Raw genomic sequence first — 17,651 nt, 5'->3', positions numbered from 1 at the left:
GGCCCGCGCGTCGCCCGTGGCCCGAGCTGTCCGCCGCCCGCGCCCTACAGCTCCGCCAGCGCGCGACCACCGCCCGCCGCCCGATCTCCTCCGACCGCGCCCGACTCCGCCTACCACCGTTCGCCGCAGCCTCACCGGCGTCGCCCGCGGACACGCCACCCAACGTGCCGCCCCTGCTCCTCGCGCCGGCGACCGGACCAATCGCGCGCCCCGCCGGACCTCGCCGCGGCGTCTCCGGCAAGCTCCATTGTCGCGCCGCCTAGATCCGTCCTCACCGTCTCAAGTGACCCCGTCTCCCACTCCGGCCGTCTTCCCCGTCAACTCCGGCAAGGAATCCCGGTGAACCTCGTAGATCGTGTGAAACCCTAGATCTGGGATCCGAAGGTCGTTTTCATCTCCAAGTTTTTTTCTGTAACATTTTATTGCCCTGTTCATCCTACCATAACTCTATAATCGTAGCTCCGTTTTGTGCGTGCCATATATCAAAATGTTCATCATGATGTGCTCTTCATTTTGTTCCATTGTAACATGCTTGTTTGAGTCCATCTTGATGCCCAAATCATTGATGCAAGAGTGCTATAAAATGTTAGGTGCTGATTATTAACAGGTCATGAGCATTTGTCATTTTTGCCATGATTATTGTGTGCTGCATATGGACTTGAGCTCTACATGTGTTTTGGGCTATGCCATGCCATCTTTACAGGGGTGTATGCCATGTATTTTTGTGATCAATGTGGTGACTAGCACAAGCATGCAAATTAGCTCTCGTAATATTGCTGTTTCAGGAACTTAGAATTTCACAAAGTCCTTTCCGTGCTGTTATTTTAATGCCATGTATTCATGTTGCTACAGAGAGATCCATGATTCTTTTGAGTATGTTCAGTAAGGGTGATTTGGACATATGGTTGTGCTCTATCCATCCATGTCCCTGTTTGCATTTATGTAGTATCCTAGCATGTATTAATCTTTCTCCACTTTTGATATAAAATGTTCCTGGCAGATTGTTTACGTGTTAATCAATTTTGCCAAGGTTGTTGTAGTTGATCCATGAATGCTATGAGATTGTTCTTGCCATGGTTAGCTTCATGAACATGTCTTCTTGATATTGCTATGCTTATCGTGTCATGCAATGCCTTGTGATGAGTGAATCGAGCTCGCAAACATGCCTTCATAATTCTGTTTATGTCATGTCCAGTTTTCTGCTAAGTCTGAATCTGTAACGAAACTTGCTATGTTTACATGGGTGTCATTATGTCTTCTGATCCGTTTTGGCTTATGGTCAGTAAGGTACTTTTGTTATATGCTTTGAGTAGATTCATGCCATGCCTTGTATTGCTATGTTCTGTTCTTGTAGCATGTTGTTAACTTTCTCTAAACATTGCTTCCTGATGTTAATTCCTGCCATGTTATTGTCACCAAGTTTGTGATGCTGATATCTTTTGCACTTTTGCCATGCTTGTTTGAACCAGCTATGTTGTGATTTAGCCGTAGCTCAGTGTTCATCTATTGTCAAGCATCTTTAGTAGATCACTGCCATATGATTTGTTGCTATGTTGGAGTGAAGTAGCTTAGTTTCTTGTTGCATTCTAGATGGCATCGTGCTGTTAATCGCAGAATTGTGCCATTCTTGTTTTGCTTGCCATTTGCAAATCGTGCATCCGATTCCGGTGATCTTTATATCGATTTCGACTAAAATCAACTCATCTTTCCAGCGGCACACTTGGTTTGCCAAGTTGAGGCCTGGTTCAATCTTTCCATTCCGAAGCATGCATATGCATTGCGTATCACATCCCGCATGTAATGTCATGTTTTGCATCATGTTGCTTGCGCATTGCACCGTGATTGATTGTTGGTCCTTTGCTTGTGTTCTTGATTTGGGTAGAGCCGGGAGACGAGTACGTGATCGAGGAACCCATTGAGTACACTTACGAGGATCAAGCTTTCATCAACTCGGAGAACTTTGCAGGCAAGATGGCCATACCCTCGAAATCACTTCTATCTTTACTTGCTAGTTGCTCGCTCTATTCCTATGCCGCGATACCTACCACTTGCTATATCATGCCTCCCATATTGCCATGTCAAGCCTCTAACCCACCTTGTCCTAGCAAACCGTTGTTTGGCTATGTTACCGCTTTGCTCAGCCCCTCTTATCGTGTTGTTAGTTGCAGGTGAAGGTGGAGTTTGTTCCATGTCGGAACATGGTTATTGTTGGGATATCACAATATCTCATATTTAATTAATGCATCTATATACATGGTAAAGAGGGGAAGGCTCGACCTTATGCCTGGTGTTTTGTTCCACTCTTGCCGCCCTAGTTTCCGTCATACCGGTGTTATGTTCCTTGGTTTTGCGTTCCTTACGCGCTTGGGGGAATGGGATCCCCTTGACAGTTCGCTTTGAATAAAACTCCTCCAGCAAGGCCCAACCTTGGTTTTACCATTTGCCACCTAAGCCTTTTTCCCTTGGGTTCTGCAGACTCAAGGGTCATCTTTATTTTAAACCGCTGGGCCAGTGCTTCTCTAAGTGTTTGTCCAACCTAGGCAATGTCCGGCGCCCCCTGGGCAACCAGGGTCTATGCCAACCCAACGTCTGGCTCATCCGGTGTGCCCTGAGAACGAGATATGTGCAGCTCCTATCGGGATTTGTCGGCACATCCGGGCAGCTTTGCTGGTCTTGTTTTACCATTGTCGAAATGTCTTGTAACCGGGATTCCGAGTCTGATCGGGTCTTCCTGGGAGAAGGAATATCCTTCGTTGACCGTGAGAGCTTGTGATGGGCTAAGTTGGGACACCCCTGTAGGGTTTTGAATTTTCGAAAGCCGTGCCCGCGGTTATGAGCAGATGGGAATTTGTTAATATCCGGTTGTCGAAAACTTGACACTTAACTCATTTAAAATGAAAACATCGTGTGTAGCCGTGATGGTCTCTTTCCGTCGGAGTCCGGGAAGTGAACACGGTTTTGTGTTATGCTTGAACGTAAGTAGTTTCAGAATCACTTCTTGATCTTTTAGCTTCTCGACCGAGCTTTGCTTCTCTTCTCGCTCTCATTTGCATAAGTTAGCCACCATATATGCTAGTGCTTGCTGCAGCTCCACCTCACTACCTTTTCCTACCCATAAGCTTAAATAGTCTTGATCGCGCTGGTGTGAAATTGCTAAGTCCCCGTGACTCATAGATTACTTCCAAACAGTTTGCAGGTGCCGATGATACCAGTGCAGGTAACGCAACTGAGCTCAAGTGGGAGCTCGATGAAGATCTTATTCATTGTGTTGTTTCGTTTCCAGTTGATCAGTAGTGGAGCCCAGTCGGGGCGATCGGGGATCTAGCATTAGGGGTTGTCTTTCTTTATGTTGGTTCTGTAGTCAGACCTTGATTGTATTCTGGATGATGTAATGCTATATTTATGTATTGTGTGAAGCGGCGATTGTAAGCCAACTCTTTATCCCTTTCTTATTCAGTACATGGGATGTGTAAAGATTACCCCTCTTGCGACATGCCTACTATGCGGTTATGCCTCTAAGTCATGCTCCGACACATGGGAGATATAGCCGCATCGTGGGTATTACAAGTTAGCAATTGAAGCAAACAACAATTTAAACATTCTTGATGTTGTTATCATGATGCGGATGACATGTTCAAGTTTATGCAATTTTATGAAAATGTTGACATGAGCATATTATGAAGCATTTGTCATCGTGGCGGAAAACGAAAGGGATGCCACGGCTACGAATCCAAAAATGAAGCCACGACAACATATTGGTTCTGGTAGCTCATGAAGATACCGGTGCAAAAGGAAAAGTGACGGGAGCGTGTCATGCAAGGATGGTGGGGTGCTCCCGGATACCGGGTTCCCACATTTCGGTGACAAGGCAAAAGAGGGGAACGACTAAGGTTCACGCGCAGATACAACATCCAAACATGCATCTCATACAACACATGCATTCGTTCTCGGACGGTCGTTCTCAGCGGTTATACCTTCGAAGCATGCGTTTCGAAGCTGATCGGTTCATAGAGGAAGTAGTCATTCACGGGTCGTCGAGGGAAGTAGTGGTTCATGTCCGTAGATGTTCAGGGTCACGACACAGAACTTGACGTCCACGGGGTCTTCAGCGATGGTCGTGGTACATGTTCCGTAGACGTTCGGGTGGCGGTAGTGGTACACGTTTTGAAGGGGAAGTAGAGGTTCATGTTTTGTAGTCGTTCGAGGTCGCCAATAGTTGTACACAGTCGTTGTTGGACTTGACGGATCCGATGCCTCCGGACATAGTGGTACATGTTCATTTTCGAAGAGGTACTTGGCGTTCTTCGTCTCGCAGTGTAGTCAAACTTAACGTATCCGAGGGCTCTGGGCGTCGTGGTACTTGTCGAAATCCACGTCGGATGAAGTTGAACATCTTTAAACGGAACTTGGCACGTCCCAAAATCTGCGGTCGTCGGTACTTGGCGAAAAGAACCCACAAAGGCGTCTTGGCGTATCCTGGTCTTGGAGAGGTCTCCGAAAAAGAACATGGCGTCCACAGGGACATGGAGCCGCGGTCTTGGCATCGAGCAGGAGTCGAAGGCCAACGAGGGGCGAGGTGGACGCTGCTGTTGCCTGCCAGGAGGCGAAGCAAGGCGATGACGAGCTCAAGGCGGTGCTGGAAGGACGGCGACGAGGCGGACTAGGCCGGCGAAGCAGGAGGAAAAACAGAGGAGGTCGGGGCTGGTCCTGGTCACCGGCGAGAAGCAGGGCGTGGGAGGAGGAAGGCCATGGCGCAACTGCAGTTGCTCGGCGGCGAGGTAGAGGAGCCGGTGGAGGCGTAGGTCGAGGCCGGTGGTGCTGCTACATGGCGGCACGGCGGCTGGACGTCACACCGAACGAAGCAGCAGGGCGGCGCTGGTGCTGGACGATGAGGACGAGGGGAACTCCGATGGGGCTCAGGCTCCTGGCGAGCAGGACGAACGGGAAGGAGGACGCGGGTCGACGGGGCAGTGCGGTCCACGAGATGGTGCAGGGCAGCGGTGGTGGAGGAAGGAGTTGCGGGTGCCGGGCCATGGGGTTCAGGCGCGAGAAGTTGGGAGACGAGGGAGATGGGGCGCTAGGACTGGCGGCGCGAGATGAGGGTTCGGTCGGCCTAGGGTTAGGTGTCGGTGGTGCGACTGGGCCTTGGAGGCCGGCCCAGTAGAGAGGGAGGGTTGTGCCTAGGGAGGCCGGAGGTTGGGCCTTAGGCCAATTTGGTGGGAAGGAAAAGGCCAGAGGCCTGGTCGGCTGTCTCTCCCTTATTTTACTCTTTTCAAAACAGCAGAAAAAGAGAAAGAAAAGGGAAGAAAAGAAAAAGGGTAGAGAAAGAGTTTGGGCATGGGGATAAATTTCCCCGACTCGCAAAAATGTGTATGATCCATGAACAATAGGAGTGGACATGATTGCAAGAATTAAATTCAAAGTCATTTGAATTTAATTCAAAAGGTTTGAACAAGGACTATGAATTAGAAGTGTCCAAAAATGTTAAGATTTTCGGAGGAGCCTCAAAAATGGGGAAGGAATTGTCGGCAAGGTTTGGGGATCAACTCGAAGCAGAAATAGCATGGGGTTATTTTTGCAAGTGTGTTGTGATAAATTCCAAATTAAAGGAATATTTGATATAGCTCCCTAATATTGGGAGGATATGTTTTGAAGAGAAACACCATGTGAATTCCCTCGGTTTAAATGGACCGAAGATCCATGCAATTTATTTAGTGGAGTTTTAAAACGGGTTACATGATGACATGATGCAATGCACATTATGCAATTGATGAATGCAACGAACCAAACAAATCACACGAGGAAACCCAAAAATCATGGAAGGCACCTGAAGCTCCGGTCTTGGGGCGTCACAACACTCCACCACTACGAGAGGATCTCGTCCCGAGATCTAGGCTGGCATTGTAGAGAAGCCGGAGAGGAAAAGAAGAGGTAAAACTAAGTTGCTTCTTTGATAAACGAGTGAAACCAAAGAACCTTGCTAGGTTAACCAATTTCGAGAAGAGAATACAACGGAGATGAACAAAGTTGAAAACACTCCGTTAGAAAAGAGGAACAAGGAACATTACTAGAACCTTGTAGGTTGAAAGACATAAGAAAAAGGGTTCCAATGGACAAGAAATACAAGCAAGCACTCCGGTTGAAAACAAGATAGAGAAGGAACAAGAATGATATAATTTGGGCAGCACTACGACTGTAAATGGAAGGAGTTGAACATGATCTTGACAAAACAAGATGATGGGTCGAAGAGAGCAACATCACAATGCCTATGGAACAAATGTAAGAATGGAATGAAAATAACGGAGATGAGAGAACCAACATCTCTCACAACTGAACTTGAGAGAGCACTCTTATGAAAGGTTGAACGGAGTTGTTGGAAATCAACAACAGAAGATATGATTTTCAATGGTCTTAAGGAAAACATCCCCAAATTATGAGGTGAAGACCAGCCACTAACAAAATGAATAAATTGGATTGAGATCAACAAGGAGATAAAAACTCTTTCATCGAGATGAGAAGCGAAAATTGGATCATAGATAAGCACCATAATGGCAACATTCCCAATGGAAGGCTTTAGGTGAAATCTATACCAAGATAACTCCAAGGAAGAAGGTGATGGGTTTAAATATCCCATTCCTGAACTTGTGAATCATGAAACACACAGAAATTGTCAAAAATGACATAACCCCATCTCAAAAGATAAGGTAGAAAGAATTGCACTTCGGAATGCAAGATGAGGAGTAATCGATCTCCTCAAAACAAACATGTGTTGAGTACCATGTTTATCTTTGCGTATAGTTTTGTGGGTCATACCTTCGAGAGAAATCTTCAAGAACAATTGAAGAATGAAAAGAATCCTTGATGAACCTCCATGTTGAGCCTTCATGAGAACTCTGGTAATGAAAGAATGATCAAACGAAAGGGAAAAGAAATTGAAAACACAAGGTGAATCCTTGCAAGGACTTAGATGAATCTTCGTGGTGATAAAATTGAGAGATCTTGGAACTCCGGGAAAGTATGAAACACTTGAACTGAGAATTTACTCATCGTGAACAAACTCCAGAAGAATGAATCCATCAGTTGGATGAAGCAAGAATAAGAATTATGTTATGTGTATCCTTCACCAATTTAAATTGATGACAAGCAACGGATTTGGCATACTACTTATTCTCGTAGAAAGCATTAAGATAGATATAGCGCCAACTTGGGAAGGTCTTTGACGAACCACCAGTAGGATTGAAACAACGAATAAATTGATATGATAATGAAGGAAGAGAAATCTTGAACGAACCACCGTAAGGATTGAAAATGAACGAAGATACTTGAGTGAATCAAGATGCAAAAGAATGAAGAGATCGCGAACTGATTAGAGAATACTTGAATGATGCACCGGTAAGATTTGGAGAACGAGAGCCGAAAGCTGGAATGAATAATTCTGAGATGATGGGCTCCGGAGAATCAAACTGAAAGGACTCCTGAATTGGTCCGGATGGGTGAAAAGAATTCTCACAATCGAAAACAATGATGAGATGATGGCATAAAGCTTGACCATGAATCTTGAAGAGAATGGAGCAAGATTTGGAGGAAAAAACTCTTCTTTGGTCTTCAAATACCGAGAATGACGACAGAAACACCATCAAGAATTGTTGAGACACTCCGGGATGATTAAAAGAGGAAAGGTTGAGCCAAAGATGAAACGAATTTGAAAGATCTTCGAGAAAGACCTATGACTGATGATAATTCATTCTTACGTCAAACTTGGAAAAGAATTTGAGAGTAGCTCCGGAAAATTAGAAGAGTTAGGTAGGATCCTGGGAAAAGACCTGTGGGTTAGGGCCCACTCAAGAGAAACACCGTTTAACGATTTAAAATAGAGAATGCGTCGATTGAATTAAATGGCTGGAATGAGATAACAACCTCGAAATAACTTGAACGGAATCAAGAATGTAACCGTGAATCTTATGAGATATCTTCAGCACTCCGGAATAATTGAATAACGAGAAGTGGATGATGAAGAGGTGCACCGGCATGAGAAGACATTTGAAACGAGGAAAGGATATGATCGACAATGCTTGAATTAAATCCACTAGAGAAGAAAAGAGAATGAAGAATAATAAACTTGAAGCTTCCTTAGTATCTTCCTAAGAATCACCGGATAAGAACATTGATTGAAAGGAATGAAGAGACTTATCACAAATAAAAGGATACATGATTAAGAAATCTGAATCCTCGAAGAAAAAGGGTGGGTGGGTGGGAAAATAAAGGCAACTTGGCAGATGGAATGAACAACGTTGAGAAAACTTAGAGTTGATCTTGCGGATGTTGAAAATGATCAGATCCACTTGAAGAGAAGCACACTAGTTGGAAAGAATTGAAAAGAAAACCTTGATGATCAAGAAGGATTAGCATCCACATAGAAATATTCTTAGGGAAGGCATGGAATCAACACTTGACATTGAAGCAACTCAAATACCACAAACCAAAATAAAACAAAGGATCTAGCTTGCAGAATAAGCCGGAAACAAACATATGATAGAGCACATATCGTATCATGTGTTTGTTGGAAAGACATCCTACGTGATACTTGAATTCCCACTTATAAACTCCCGAAACTTTATGGTTATGCAATCAGGTGTTGGGGATACAGGGGAAGCATAATATCTCACCCAAACTAACAATCCCTACATCCAGCTGTATCCATCCTTCAACACATAACCAAGAAACCTTCGGAAATCATGTACCTCAACCTTCAAAAAGCATCTGTTATACGAGTTATGGCAATACTCCCGAACTCCCGCCCAGTACTGGGTGGTGTCGAGGTTATCTCACCAACAACTGCGTAAAAGAGATTTTCGATGTCGGCGAACTCAGGCATTCTATAACTACAACGATAAAATTGTGACGACAACACCTCGGACCTCATCTCCCAGGGACACTGCCACAACCCCTAAATGCCAGGAGGCACCAAGAACAATGTTCTCGTCACAAGACTATCGGAATGATTCCAAGATACCCGCGTGATCCTAATTTTTTTTTAGTGAAATTTGAGGGGAGAAAAGTCAAAACTTCATCGAGCTCCCACTTGAGCTGGGTTACGTCACATGCACCAATATCATCGGGACCTGCAATTGTTTGGAAGTATCCATGAGTCACGAGGAATCAACAATCTCACACCCGCGAGACCAAGACTATTTAAGCTTTAAGGGTAGGAAAGGGTAGTGAGGTGGAGCTGCAGCAAAGCACTAAGCATATATGGTGGCTAACTTACGCAAAAGAGAGCAAGAAGAGAAGCAACGCATGGTCGAGAAACTATAAGTGATCAAGAAGTGATCCTGAAGCTACTTACGTTCAAGCATAACACAAGAACCGTGTTCACTTCCCGAACTCCACTGAGAAGAGAACATCACGGCTACACACGCGGTTGATGCATTTTAATTAAGTCAAGTGTTAAGTTCTCTACAACCAGACATTAACAAATTCCGATCTGCCACATAACCGCGGGCAGGGCTCTCAAAAGTTTATACCCTGCCGGGGTGTCCCAACTTAGCCCATCACAAGCTCTCACGACCAACAAAGGATATTCCTTCTCCCAGGAAGACCGATCAGACGCGGAATCCTGGTTACAAGACATTTCGACAATGCTAAAACAAGACCAGCAAAGCCGCCCGATGTACCGACAAATCCCGATAGGAACTGCACATATCTCGTTCTCAGGGCTCACCGGATTGTCCAAACTTCCGGTAGGCCAACCCAAAGTTGCCCCTGGTGGTCACCGATGGCTGACAGGTTGGACCAACACTCAGAGGAGCACTGGCCCGGGGGTTTAAAATAAAGATGACCCTTGAGTCTGCAGAACTCAAGGGAAAAGGCTTAGGTGGCAAATGTTAAAACCAAGGTTGGGCCTTGCTGGAGGAGTTTTATTCAAAGCGAACTGTCAAGGGGGTCCCATTCCCCCAACCGCGTAAGGAACGCAAAATCAAGAAACATAACACCGGTATGACGGAAACTAGGGCAGAAAGAGTGGAACCAAACACCAGGCATAAGGCTGAGCCTTCCACCCTTTACCAAGTATATAGATGCATTAAATTTCAGGATCTCGGGAATTTCACTAAATCATTTCCTGCTGTTATTTTTATGCCATGTATTCATGTTGCTACAGAGAGATCCATGCTTTGTTTGAGTATCTTCATTAAGGATGATTTGGACATATGGTTGTGCTCTATCCATCCATGTCCCTGTTTGCATTTATGGAGTCCCTTGCATGACTTAATCTTTCTCTACTTTTGCTATAAAATGTTCCTGGCAGATTGTTTACGTGTTAATCAATTTTGCCAAGGTTGTTGTAGTTGATCCAAGCATGCTATTAACTTGTTCTTGCCATGGTTAGCCTTATGATCATGTATTCTTGCTGGTAGAATGCTTAGTTTGTCATGCAATGCCTTGTGGTGAGTGAATCGAGCTTGCAAAGAGGCCTTCATAACTCTGTTTTGCCATGCTCAGTTTTTCTGCTAAGTCTGAATCTGTTAGTGAACTTGCTATGTTTACATGGGTGCCATCATATCTTCTGATCCTTTTTGGCTTATGGTAAGTCAAGGACTTCTGTTCTATGCTTTGAGTAGATTCATACCATGCCTTGTATTGCTATGTTTTGTTCCTGCATCTTGTCGTTTGCTTACTCTAAACATTGCTTCCTGATGTTAATTCCTGACATGTTATTTTTTTCAGGGAGTCTGTGATGCTGATATCTTTTGCACTTTTGCCATGCTTGTTTAAACCTGCTCTTGAGTGATTTAGCCGTAGCTCAGTGTTCATCTTTTGTCAAGCATCTTGAGTAGATCACTGTCATGTGCCTTTTTGATAAGTTGGAGTGTAGTAGCTTAGTTTCTTGTTGCACTCTAGATGGCATCGTAATGTTAATCGCAAAATTTGTGCCATTCTTGTTTTGATTTCCATTTGCAAACCGTGCATCCGATTCCGGTGATCTTTATATCGATTTCGACCGAAATCATCTCACCTTTCCATAGGCACACTTGGTTTGCCAAGTTAAGGCCTGGTTCAATCTTTCCTTTCCGAAGCACGCATATGCATTGCATATCACATCCCGCATATCATGCCATGTTTTGCATCATGTTGCTTGCGCATTGCACCGTGATTGATTGTTGGTCTTTTGCTTGTGTGCTTGCCTTGGGTGGAGCCGGGAGACGAGTTCGTGATCGAGAAACCCATTGAGTATGCTTATGAGGATCAAGCTTCCGTCAACTCTGAGAACTTTGCAGGCAAGATGACCATACCCTCGAAATCACTTCTATCTTTGCTTGCTAGTTGCTCGATCTATTGCTATGCCGCGATACCTACCACCTGCTATATCATGTCTCCCATATTGCCATGTCAAGCCTCTAACCCACCTTTCCTAGCGAACTATTGTTTGGCTATGTTACCGTTTTGCTCAGCCCCTCTTATAGCGTTGCTAGTTGCAGGTGGAGATGAAGTTTGTTCCTTGTTGGAACATGTTTATTATTGGGATATCATTATTATATCTTGTTTACTTTAATGCATCTATACACTTGGTAAAGGGTGGAAGGCTCGGCCTTATGCCTGGTGTTTTGTTCCACTCTTGCCGCCATAGTTTCTATCATACCAGTGTTATGTTCCTTGATTTTGCGTTCCTTACGCGGTTGGGTTATAACGGGAACCCCTTGAGAGTTCGCCTTGAATAAAACCTCTCCAGCAAGGCCCAACCTTGGTTTTACCATTTGCCACCTAAGCCTTCTTCCCTTGGATTCCACGGACTCAAGGGTCATCTTTATTTTAAACCCCCGGGCTAGTGCTCCTCTGAGTGTTGGTCCAAACTAGAGCCCCTTGCAGCGCCACCTCGGGGAAACTTGAGGGCTGGTTTTAGTTGTACGGATTGCTTATCCGGTGTGCCCTGAGAACAAGATATGTGCAGATCCTATCGGGATTTTTCGGCACATTCGGGTGGCTTTGCTGGTCTTGTTTTACCATTGTCGAAATGTCTTGTAACCGGGATTCCATGTCTGATCGGGTCTTCCTGAGAGAAGGAATATCCTTCGTTGACCGTGAGAGCTTGTGATGGGCTAAGTTGGGACACCCCTATAGGGTTTGAACTTTCAAAAGCCGTGCCCGCGGTTATGGGCAGATGGGAATTTGTTAATGTCCGGTTGTAGAGAACTTGAAACTTAACTTAATTAAAATGAATCAACCGCGTATGTAGCCATGATGGTCTCTTTTCGGCGGAGTCCGGGAAGAGAACACGGTCTCGTGTTATGCTTGAACGCAAGTAGTTTCAGGATCACTTCTTGATCTTTATAGCTTCTCGACCGTGCTTTGCTTCTCTTCTCGCTCTCATTTGCGTAAGTTAGCCACATATATGCTAGTGCTTGTTGCAGGTCCACCTCACTACCCCTTTCCTACCTTAAGCTTAAATAGTCTTGATCGCGAGGGTGTGATATTGTTGAGTCCCGGTGACTCACAGATTACTTCCAAACATATGCAGGTGCCGATGATGCCAGTGCAGGGGACCTACCAAACTCAAGTGGGAGTTTGACGAGGATTTGGGGCGTTACTATGTGTCTTTTCCGAATGATCAGTAGAGGAGCCCAGTTGGGGCGATCGGGGATCTAGCATTTGGGGTTGTCTTTCTTTATTTGGTTCTGTAGTCGGACCTTGATTGTATTTTGGATGATGTAATGCTGTATTTATGTATTGTGTGAAGTGGCGACTGTAAGTCAACTCTTTATCCCTTTCTTATTCAGTACATGGGATGTGTAAAGATTACCCCTCTTACGACATGCCTACTATGCGGTTATGCCTCTAAGTCGTGCTCCGACACATGGGAGATATAGCTGCATCGTGGGTGTTACAGCATGGGGCGGCGACGTGCGATGAGGCAAGCTACCAGGTGGTGCAGCGACCCCAAGGTGACGCATGTGCGCTCCCTGCGCAACCACGTCAGCGTTAAGAGCACGTGCCACCAGAGGCTGTGGTGCGTGGGCATCATGATCGAGCTCCACCCATGCGGCCTGCACCCGTGAGTGTAGCGGGCTGCCGCGCCTTCACCCCAGAGTTGTGCCGCGTCGTTTGGCCTGGCAAGTTCAGTCCAGACCTGCCTCCACGCTACGATGGTACCCCCACCTGCGGAGTTCCTCCAGCTCTACTCGCTGATCATCAAGACAGCGAACGGTGAAGAAAAGGTCATGATGAACTGGTTTCCCATGGCTCTCAAGGACGGCGCGTGCTCCTGGCTCATGCACCTCGTGGAGGGGTTGATCTCCTCTAGGGATGAGCGTCGCGAGCGCTTCATCGCCATCTTCCAGGGCACCCATGACTGCGCCCCTGTGGTGGGTAACCTGCAGCGTGTGAAGCAGCAGACGGGCGAGATCCTGCACAAGTACACAGAGCGCTTCACAAACATTCGCCTCAAGATCCCAAAGGCGTCGGACGAGGCCATCATCTCAGCATTCATCGACGGCGTCCGATACGTCAAAATAAAGGTGGAGCTCGCTATCCACGAGGACTTGTGCTCAGCCCTAGAGATGTTGAAACTGGCAATCAAGTGCGCAAGGGACGAAGAGGGCCGCCTCTCACTCATCGAGCTCCCGGAGGCTGACCCCAAAGACAAGAAGGCCAAGGCTAAGGAGGCGAAGCGCAAGGGTCCCGTCATGCTTGTAGCTGAACCCGAGATGAAGCGTGGCCATGACCACGACGAGCCTCCCAGGGGTAACCGCCCATTCTGCATCTTCCACAACGTACACAGCCACAACACCAAAGACTGCCAGGAAATAAGGGCCCTCCACGATGGACGCCTCAGCCGCCACCCTGCACGTGGCGACCATAGCTATGGCCGTGGAGGAGGACACTACGGAGGCTGCGAGGACAACCGTGACCCTCGTTAGGACTCGCGCGACCAGCATCGCGAGGACCGCTGGCATGATGAGCCTTGTGACGAGCCCTGGTGTGACCAGCCTCGTGAGGCCCGTCCTCAGGGCAATGCCGGCCTCCCTCCGCTGCCGCCGCCAAGGAGAAATGACGACAACCGACAGGATGATGGGGCTAGGGGCTTCCAAGAACCTCATGTGATTGCCTGCATCCTGGGCAGTGCTCAGGCCCCTGCCTCACATTGCATCTTGAAGCAGTTTGCTCATGAAGTTAACGTGGCCCTCCCGAAGCTAGAGGCCGTGCGTCCCCTCAAGTGGTCATGGTGCGTTACCACCTTCCACTCCAAGGACCACCTCAAGTGCTCGGCCGCATCATGCTTGCTTCCCATGCTCTGCACGCCCACCATCAGCAACGTCTCATCACCAAACCCCTCATCGATGGTGGCGCGAGGCTCAATGTTCTCTCCCTTGAGACGTTTGAGATGCTCCAAGTGCCCTATGATCAGCTCCTGCCCACCAAGCCCTTCTCAGGAGTGACCGACGGCTCCACCATACTCCTGGGGCAGGTGTGCCTTCTCGTCACCTTTGGCACACGCGACAACTACCACACCAAGCTCATCGACTTTGACATCGCCTGCATCGGCCTCCGGTACAATGCCATCCTTGGATACCTTGCCCTCGCCAAGTTCATGGCGGCAACCCACCATGTCTACAATGTCCTCAAGATGAGGGGTGTGGCAGCATCGTCACGGTCGCCAGCGATGAGAAACATGCGGTGTGCTCCCTCAAGCGCTCCTACCAGGCTGCTGCAGCTGAAAACTCTGACAATGATGGTGTTGTTCTGCCTCCCGAGGCCACCCCCAAGAAGAAGAAGCTTCTCCCCAAGAATCGTCGTGAGGCTGGAGTGCTTGCCGACGGCGCCTCAGGTTCCGTGCCCGCTGCTGGGGTGGCCCTTCCTCCGCATAGGAATGTGCGCCCAACACTTCCCTCAAGACAGGCTGAGGGGCTTCCATCTAGAGAGCCTCTGACCTGAATAGTGCGACGAGGGAGGTGCTCGGGCACCACTTGGAGGTGTGCTCCAACACACGCCCCTGCCAGCAAGGAGCGAGGCATGAGGCACCAGGCGCATGAGTATTCATTACCAAGGTGATTGAGGAGCTTCAGGAGACGCAGACAATACGTGGTGAGCATCGCCCCGCACCACCCAGAGGGTCGTAGCCCTCAACATGGGCAGCGAGTTGTGCGTCTGCGTCAACATCCCAGGCCTCAATAGGGCCGCTTCGCAGGGTCTCTTCTGGCCCTCGCGCGTAGGCCGGAGTGGAGGCTACCCCTACAGCTAGATCAGCATGCCGTTTGGATCGCTGAATGTGGGCACCTTGTACCAGCGCTTCGTGTAGCATGCTATGGCGTGTCACGAGGCCAGATGCTAGGCGGTCATGTCTGAGGAGGCCTCGGACCCGTGCGAGCCCCCTAGGCTTCGCGAGCTCCCCAAGCCTTAGGAGCCGTCTAGCTCATGTGGAGCAACTTCTGCGGCATGCGTCTCCAGCTACCTTGACGCGTCTACAACACTGCTGCCAGGTGACTTTTTGGTTTGTTCAGTTGAGGGCACCCCTCAGGCTGCATTATCCTCAAGTAATCAGGGCTCGCCCCTACAACTGTATCGTTTTGCACATGTACCAGGACTGGCTTTGCCTTTATGAATTTCCTAAGTATTCCAACCTGCACGTCCGGTGCTTCGCCACCGTGAATGTCGCTGCACCCTCACAAACCTGCCCGCGACCGCCTCATGATTAAGGACTGGCGTGACGTTTGTGCTCGGGTCCGTCCCTGCAGCATTTTTAAACCCAAGCGACCGAGCTCTGTCTCGTGGGCCAGCTCCCATGTGTGTCACCTCCCCGGGTCCTTGGTGCCTTGTTCTCGCATAGGCTAATCGCGAGTGGATGAGTAAGGGTGCACAGCCTGGTTCATACAACAACAGTTTGTCGCTTTGCCGTCACGGGAGCCATGCGCTGGGTGTCTTTCTATGGGATTGTTGCATAAGAAGACTGGGCACGGCATCTGTGCTCGGATCCGTCCATGCAGTGTCGATAGAACCAATGGCTGAGCTCTGTCTGGCGGGTCGGCAACATTCACGTAACCTCCTGGGGTCATTGGTGTTCGGCCTTCTCATGCGATAACCTTCGGAGGTTCATTTAGCACAGGGCATCCCCACCACATAGGTCTCATAAGCGCGCTCGGCGCTAGAAGATTCAGGTGCAACCCACCTTGAGGTAGGACCTCGTGAGTCCCGCGCTGGCTCACGGGTGCCCAGATACACCTCCTCCCATTCTGTCATGCTAGCCACACGTACGAACGGGGTTGTACATGCCCAGGAGTCTGCCCCCATGGGAACTCCCACCCACGCCCAAGTGGAAGCCCCATGCTCCACGCTGGTGGATGAGACGGTCACACAACGACTATGCCCATGCCCAAGTGGAAGCCCCGTGCTCCGCGCTGGTGGATAAACAACTGAGGGGACCCTAGGGGTTGCACCAACCTCAGGATTGCTTCACGGCCCTGTCATGCCGCATTCCCCTAGAATGCGCGCATGAGGGGGCTGGATATGGAGGCTACGCTCAGGCCCAGCCTGGCACACACCACCTCACCAGGTCCCTTGTACCTGGTCTTCCCGCGTCCCTCTCGGGTGAAAGCTGGCGAAGAAAGGTATGGAGGACACCGGATTAACTTCGTCACAACACACGTTTCCTTCATGAGGGCTTCTCGTACACCAAGGGGGACCCTTGAGCACAGCGACTCAGGGGCCTCACTAGTCATGTAGCCCCTCGCCCCTCGGTGTCGTCCTGGCGATCCGGACGCCCCAACGGCGGTCGAGGTATGCGCGGGGCTTGGCCCTGCCGACGCAGAGTGCAAAAGCAAACAGGAAAGAAACCAAGCACGAATAGGAAAACTGCGGAGTCCTAACAGTCATTACAAGCATAAAGTGTTCCACAAATTCAAACAAAAGTCTTACGCCTCCGCGAGGCACGAGAAATGTTGCAGGATAAAAACTAGGATGAAGCGCCACCATCGTCTTGGCCGTCATCGCCGCCTGTCCCGGTCATAGGGAGCTCGTCGTCGGCGATGCTGCCACAATCATCGCCGCTGCTGGCCTCCACAACAATGGGTGCGGCATCGGGGATGCAGAGGAACTTCTTCAGCAATGCATCCACGTGACCCTTCACGGCTTCCCCGGCAGCAGCGCGAGACTCTAGAGCGACCAGATGGATCACCACGTCGAAGTCGAAGCTCGGATCCCGTAGGAAGAGCTGGCTAAAGAAGTGCGTCGCAGCTACGATGAAGAGCGAGCGGCACTCCTCCTCCAAGATGGAGTCCACCTCAGCGGTGGCACCCTCAAGCGCTTCGGCGAGCTTGGAGCATAGCCCCGCAAAGCCACCTTCTGCGGCCACCAGCAGCTCTACGTATCCTCCCCTACATATAGAGCATAGCGCCTCACGAGACCTGAGCTCAATGGAGAGGAAGGTTTCATGTTCCTCGGCCGCCTTCTTCTCAGCAGAAATAAGGATCTTCTCCCTAGCCTCCAGCTAAGCTGTCACCTCGGAGACGTGTTAGGCATGGGACGCCTGGGCTTTGTCCACCTACTCCTTTAGATTGGCCAGGCGACCGCGCTCCCCGGCCTGATCAGTGATCACCTGGGCCAACTTGGGGTCATGAACGGTGAACTTTGCTTCACGGGCCTTGAGACCCTCCTCCGGCTGC

This window comes from Triticum dicoccoides, chromosome 4A (genome assembly GCF_002162155.2).
Source record: "Triticum dicoccoides isolate Atlit2015 ecotype Zavitan chromosome 4A, WEW_v2.0, whole genome shotgun sequence".
Taxonomy (NCBI): Eukaryota; Viridiplantae; Streptophyta; class Magnoliopsida; order Poales; family Poaceae; genus Triticum; species Triticum dicoccoides.
This window is presented reverse-complemented; position numbering follows the sequence as displayed.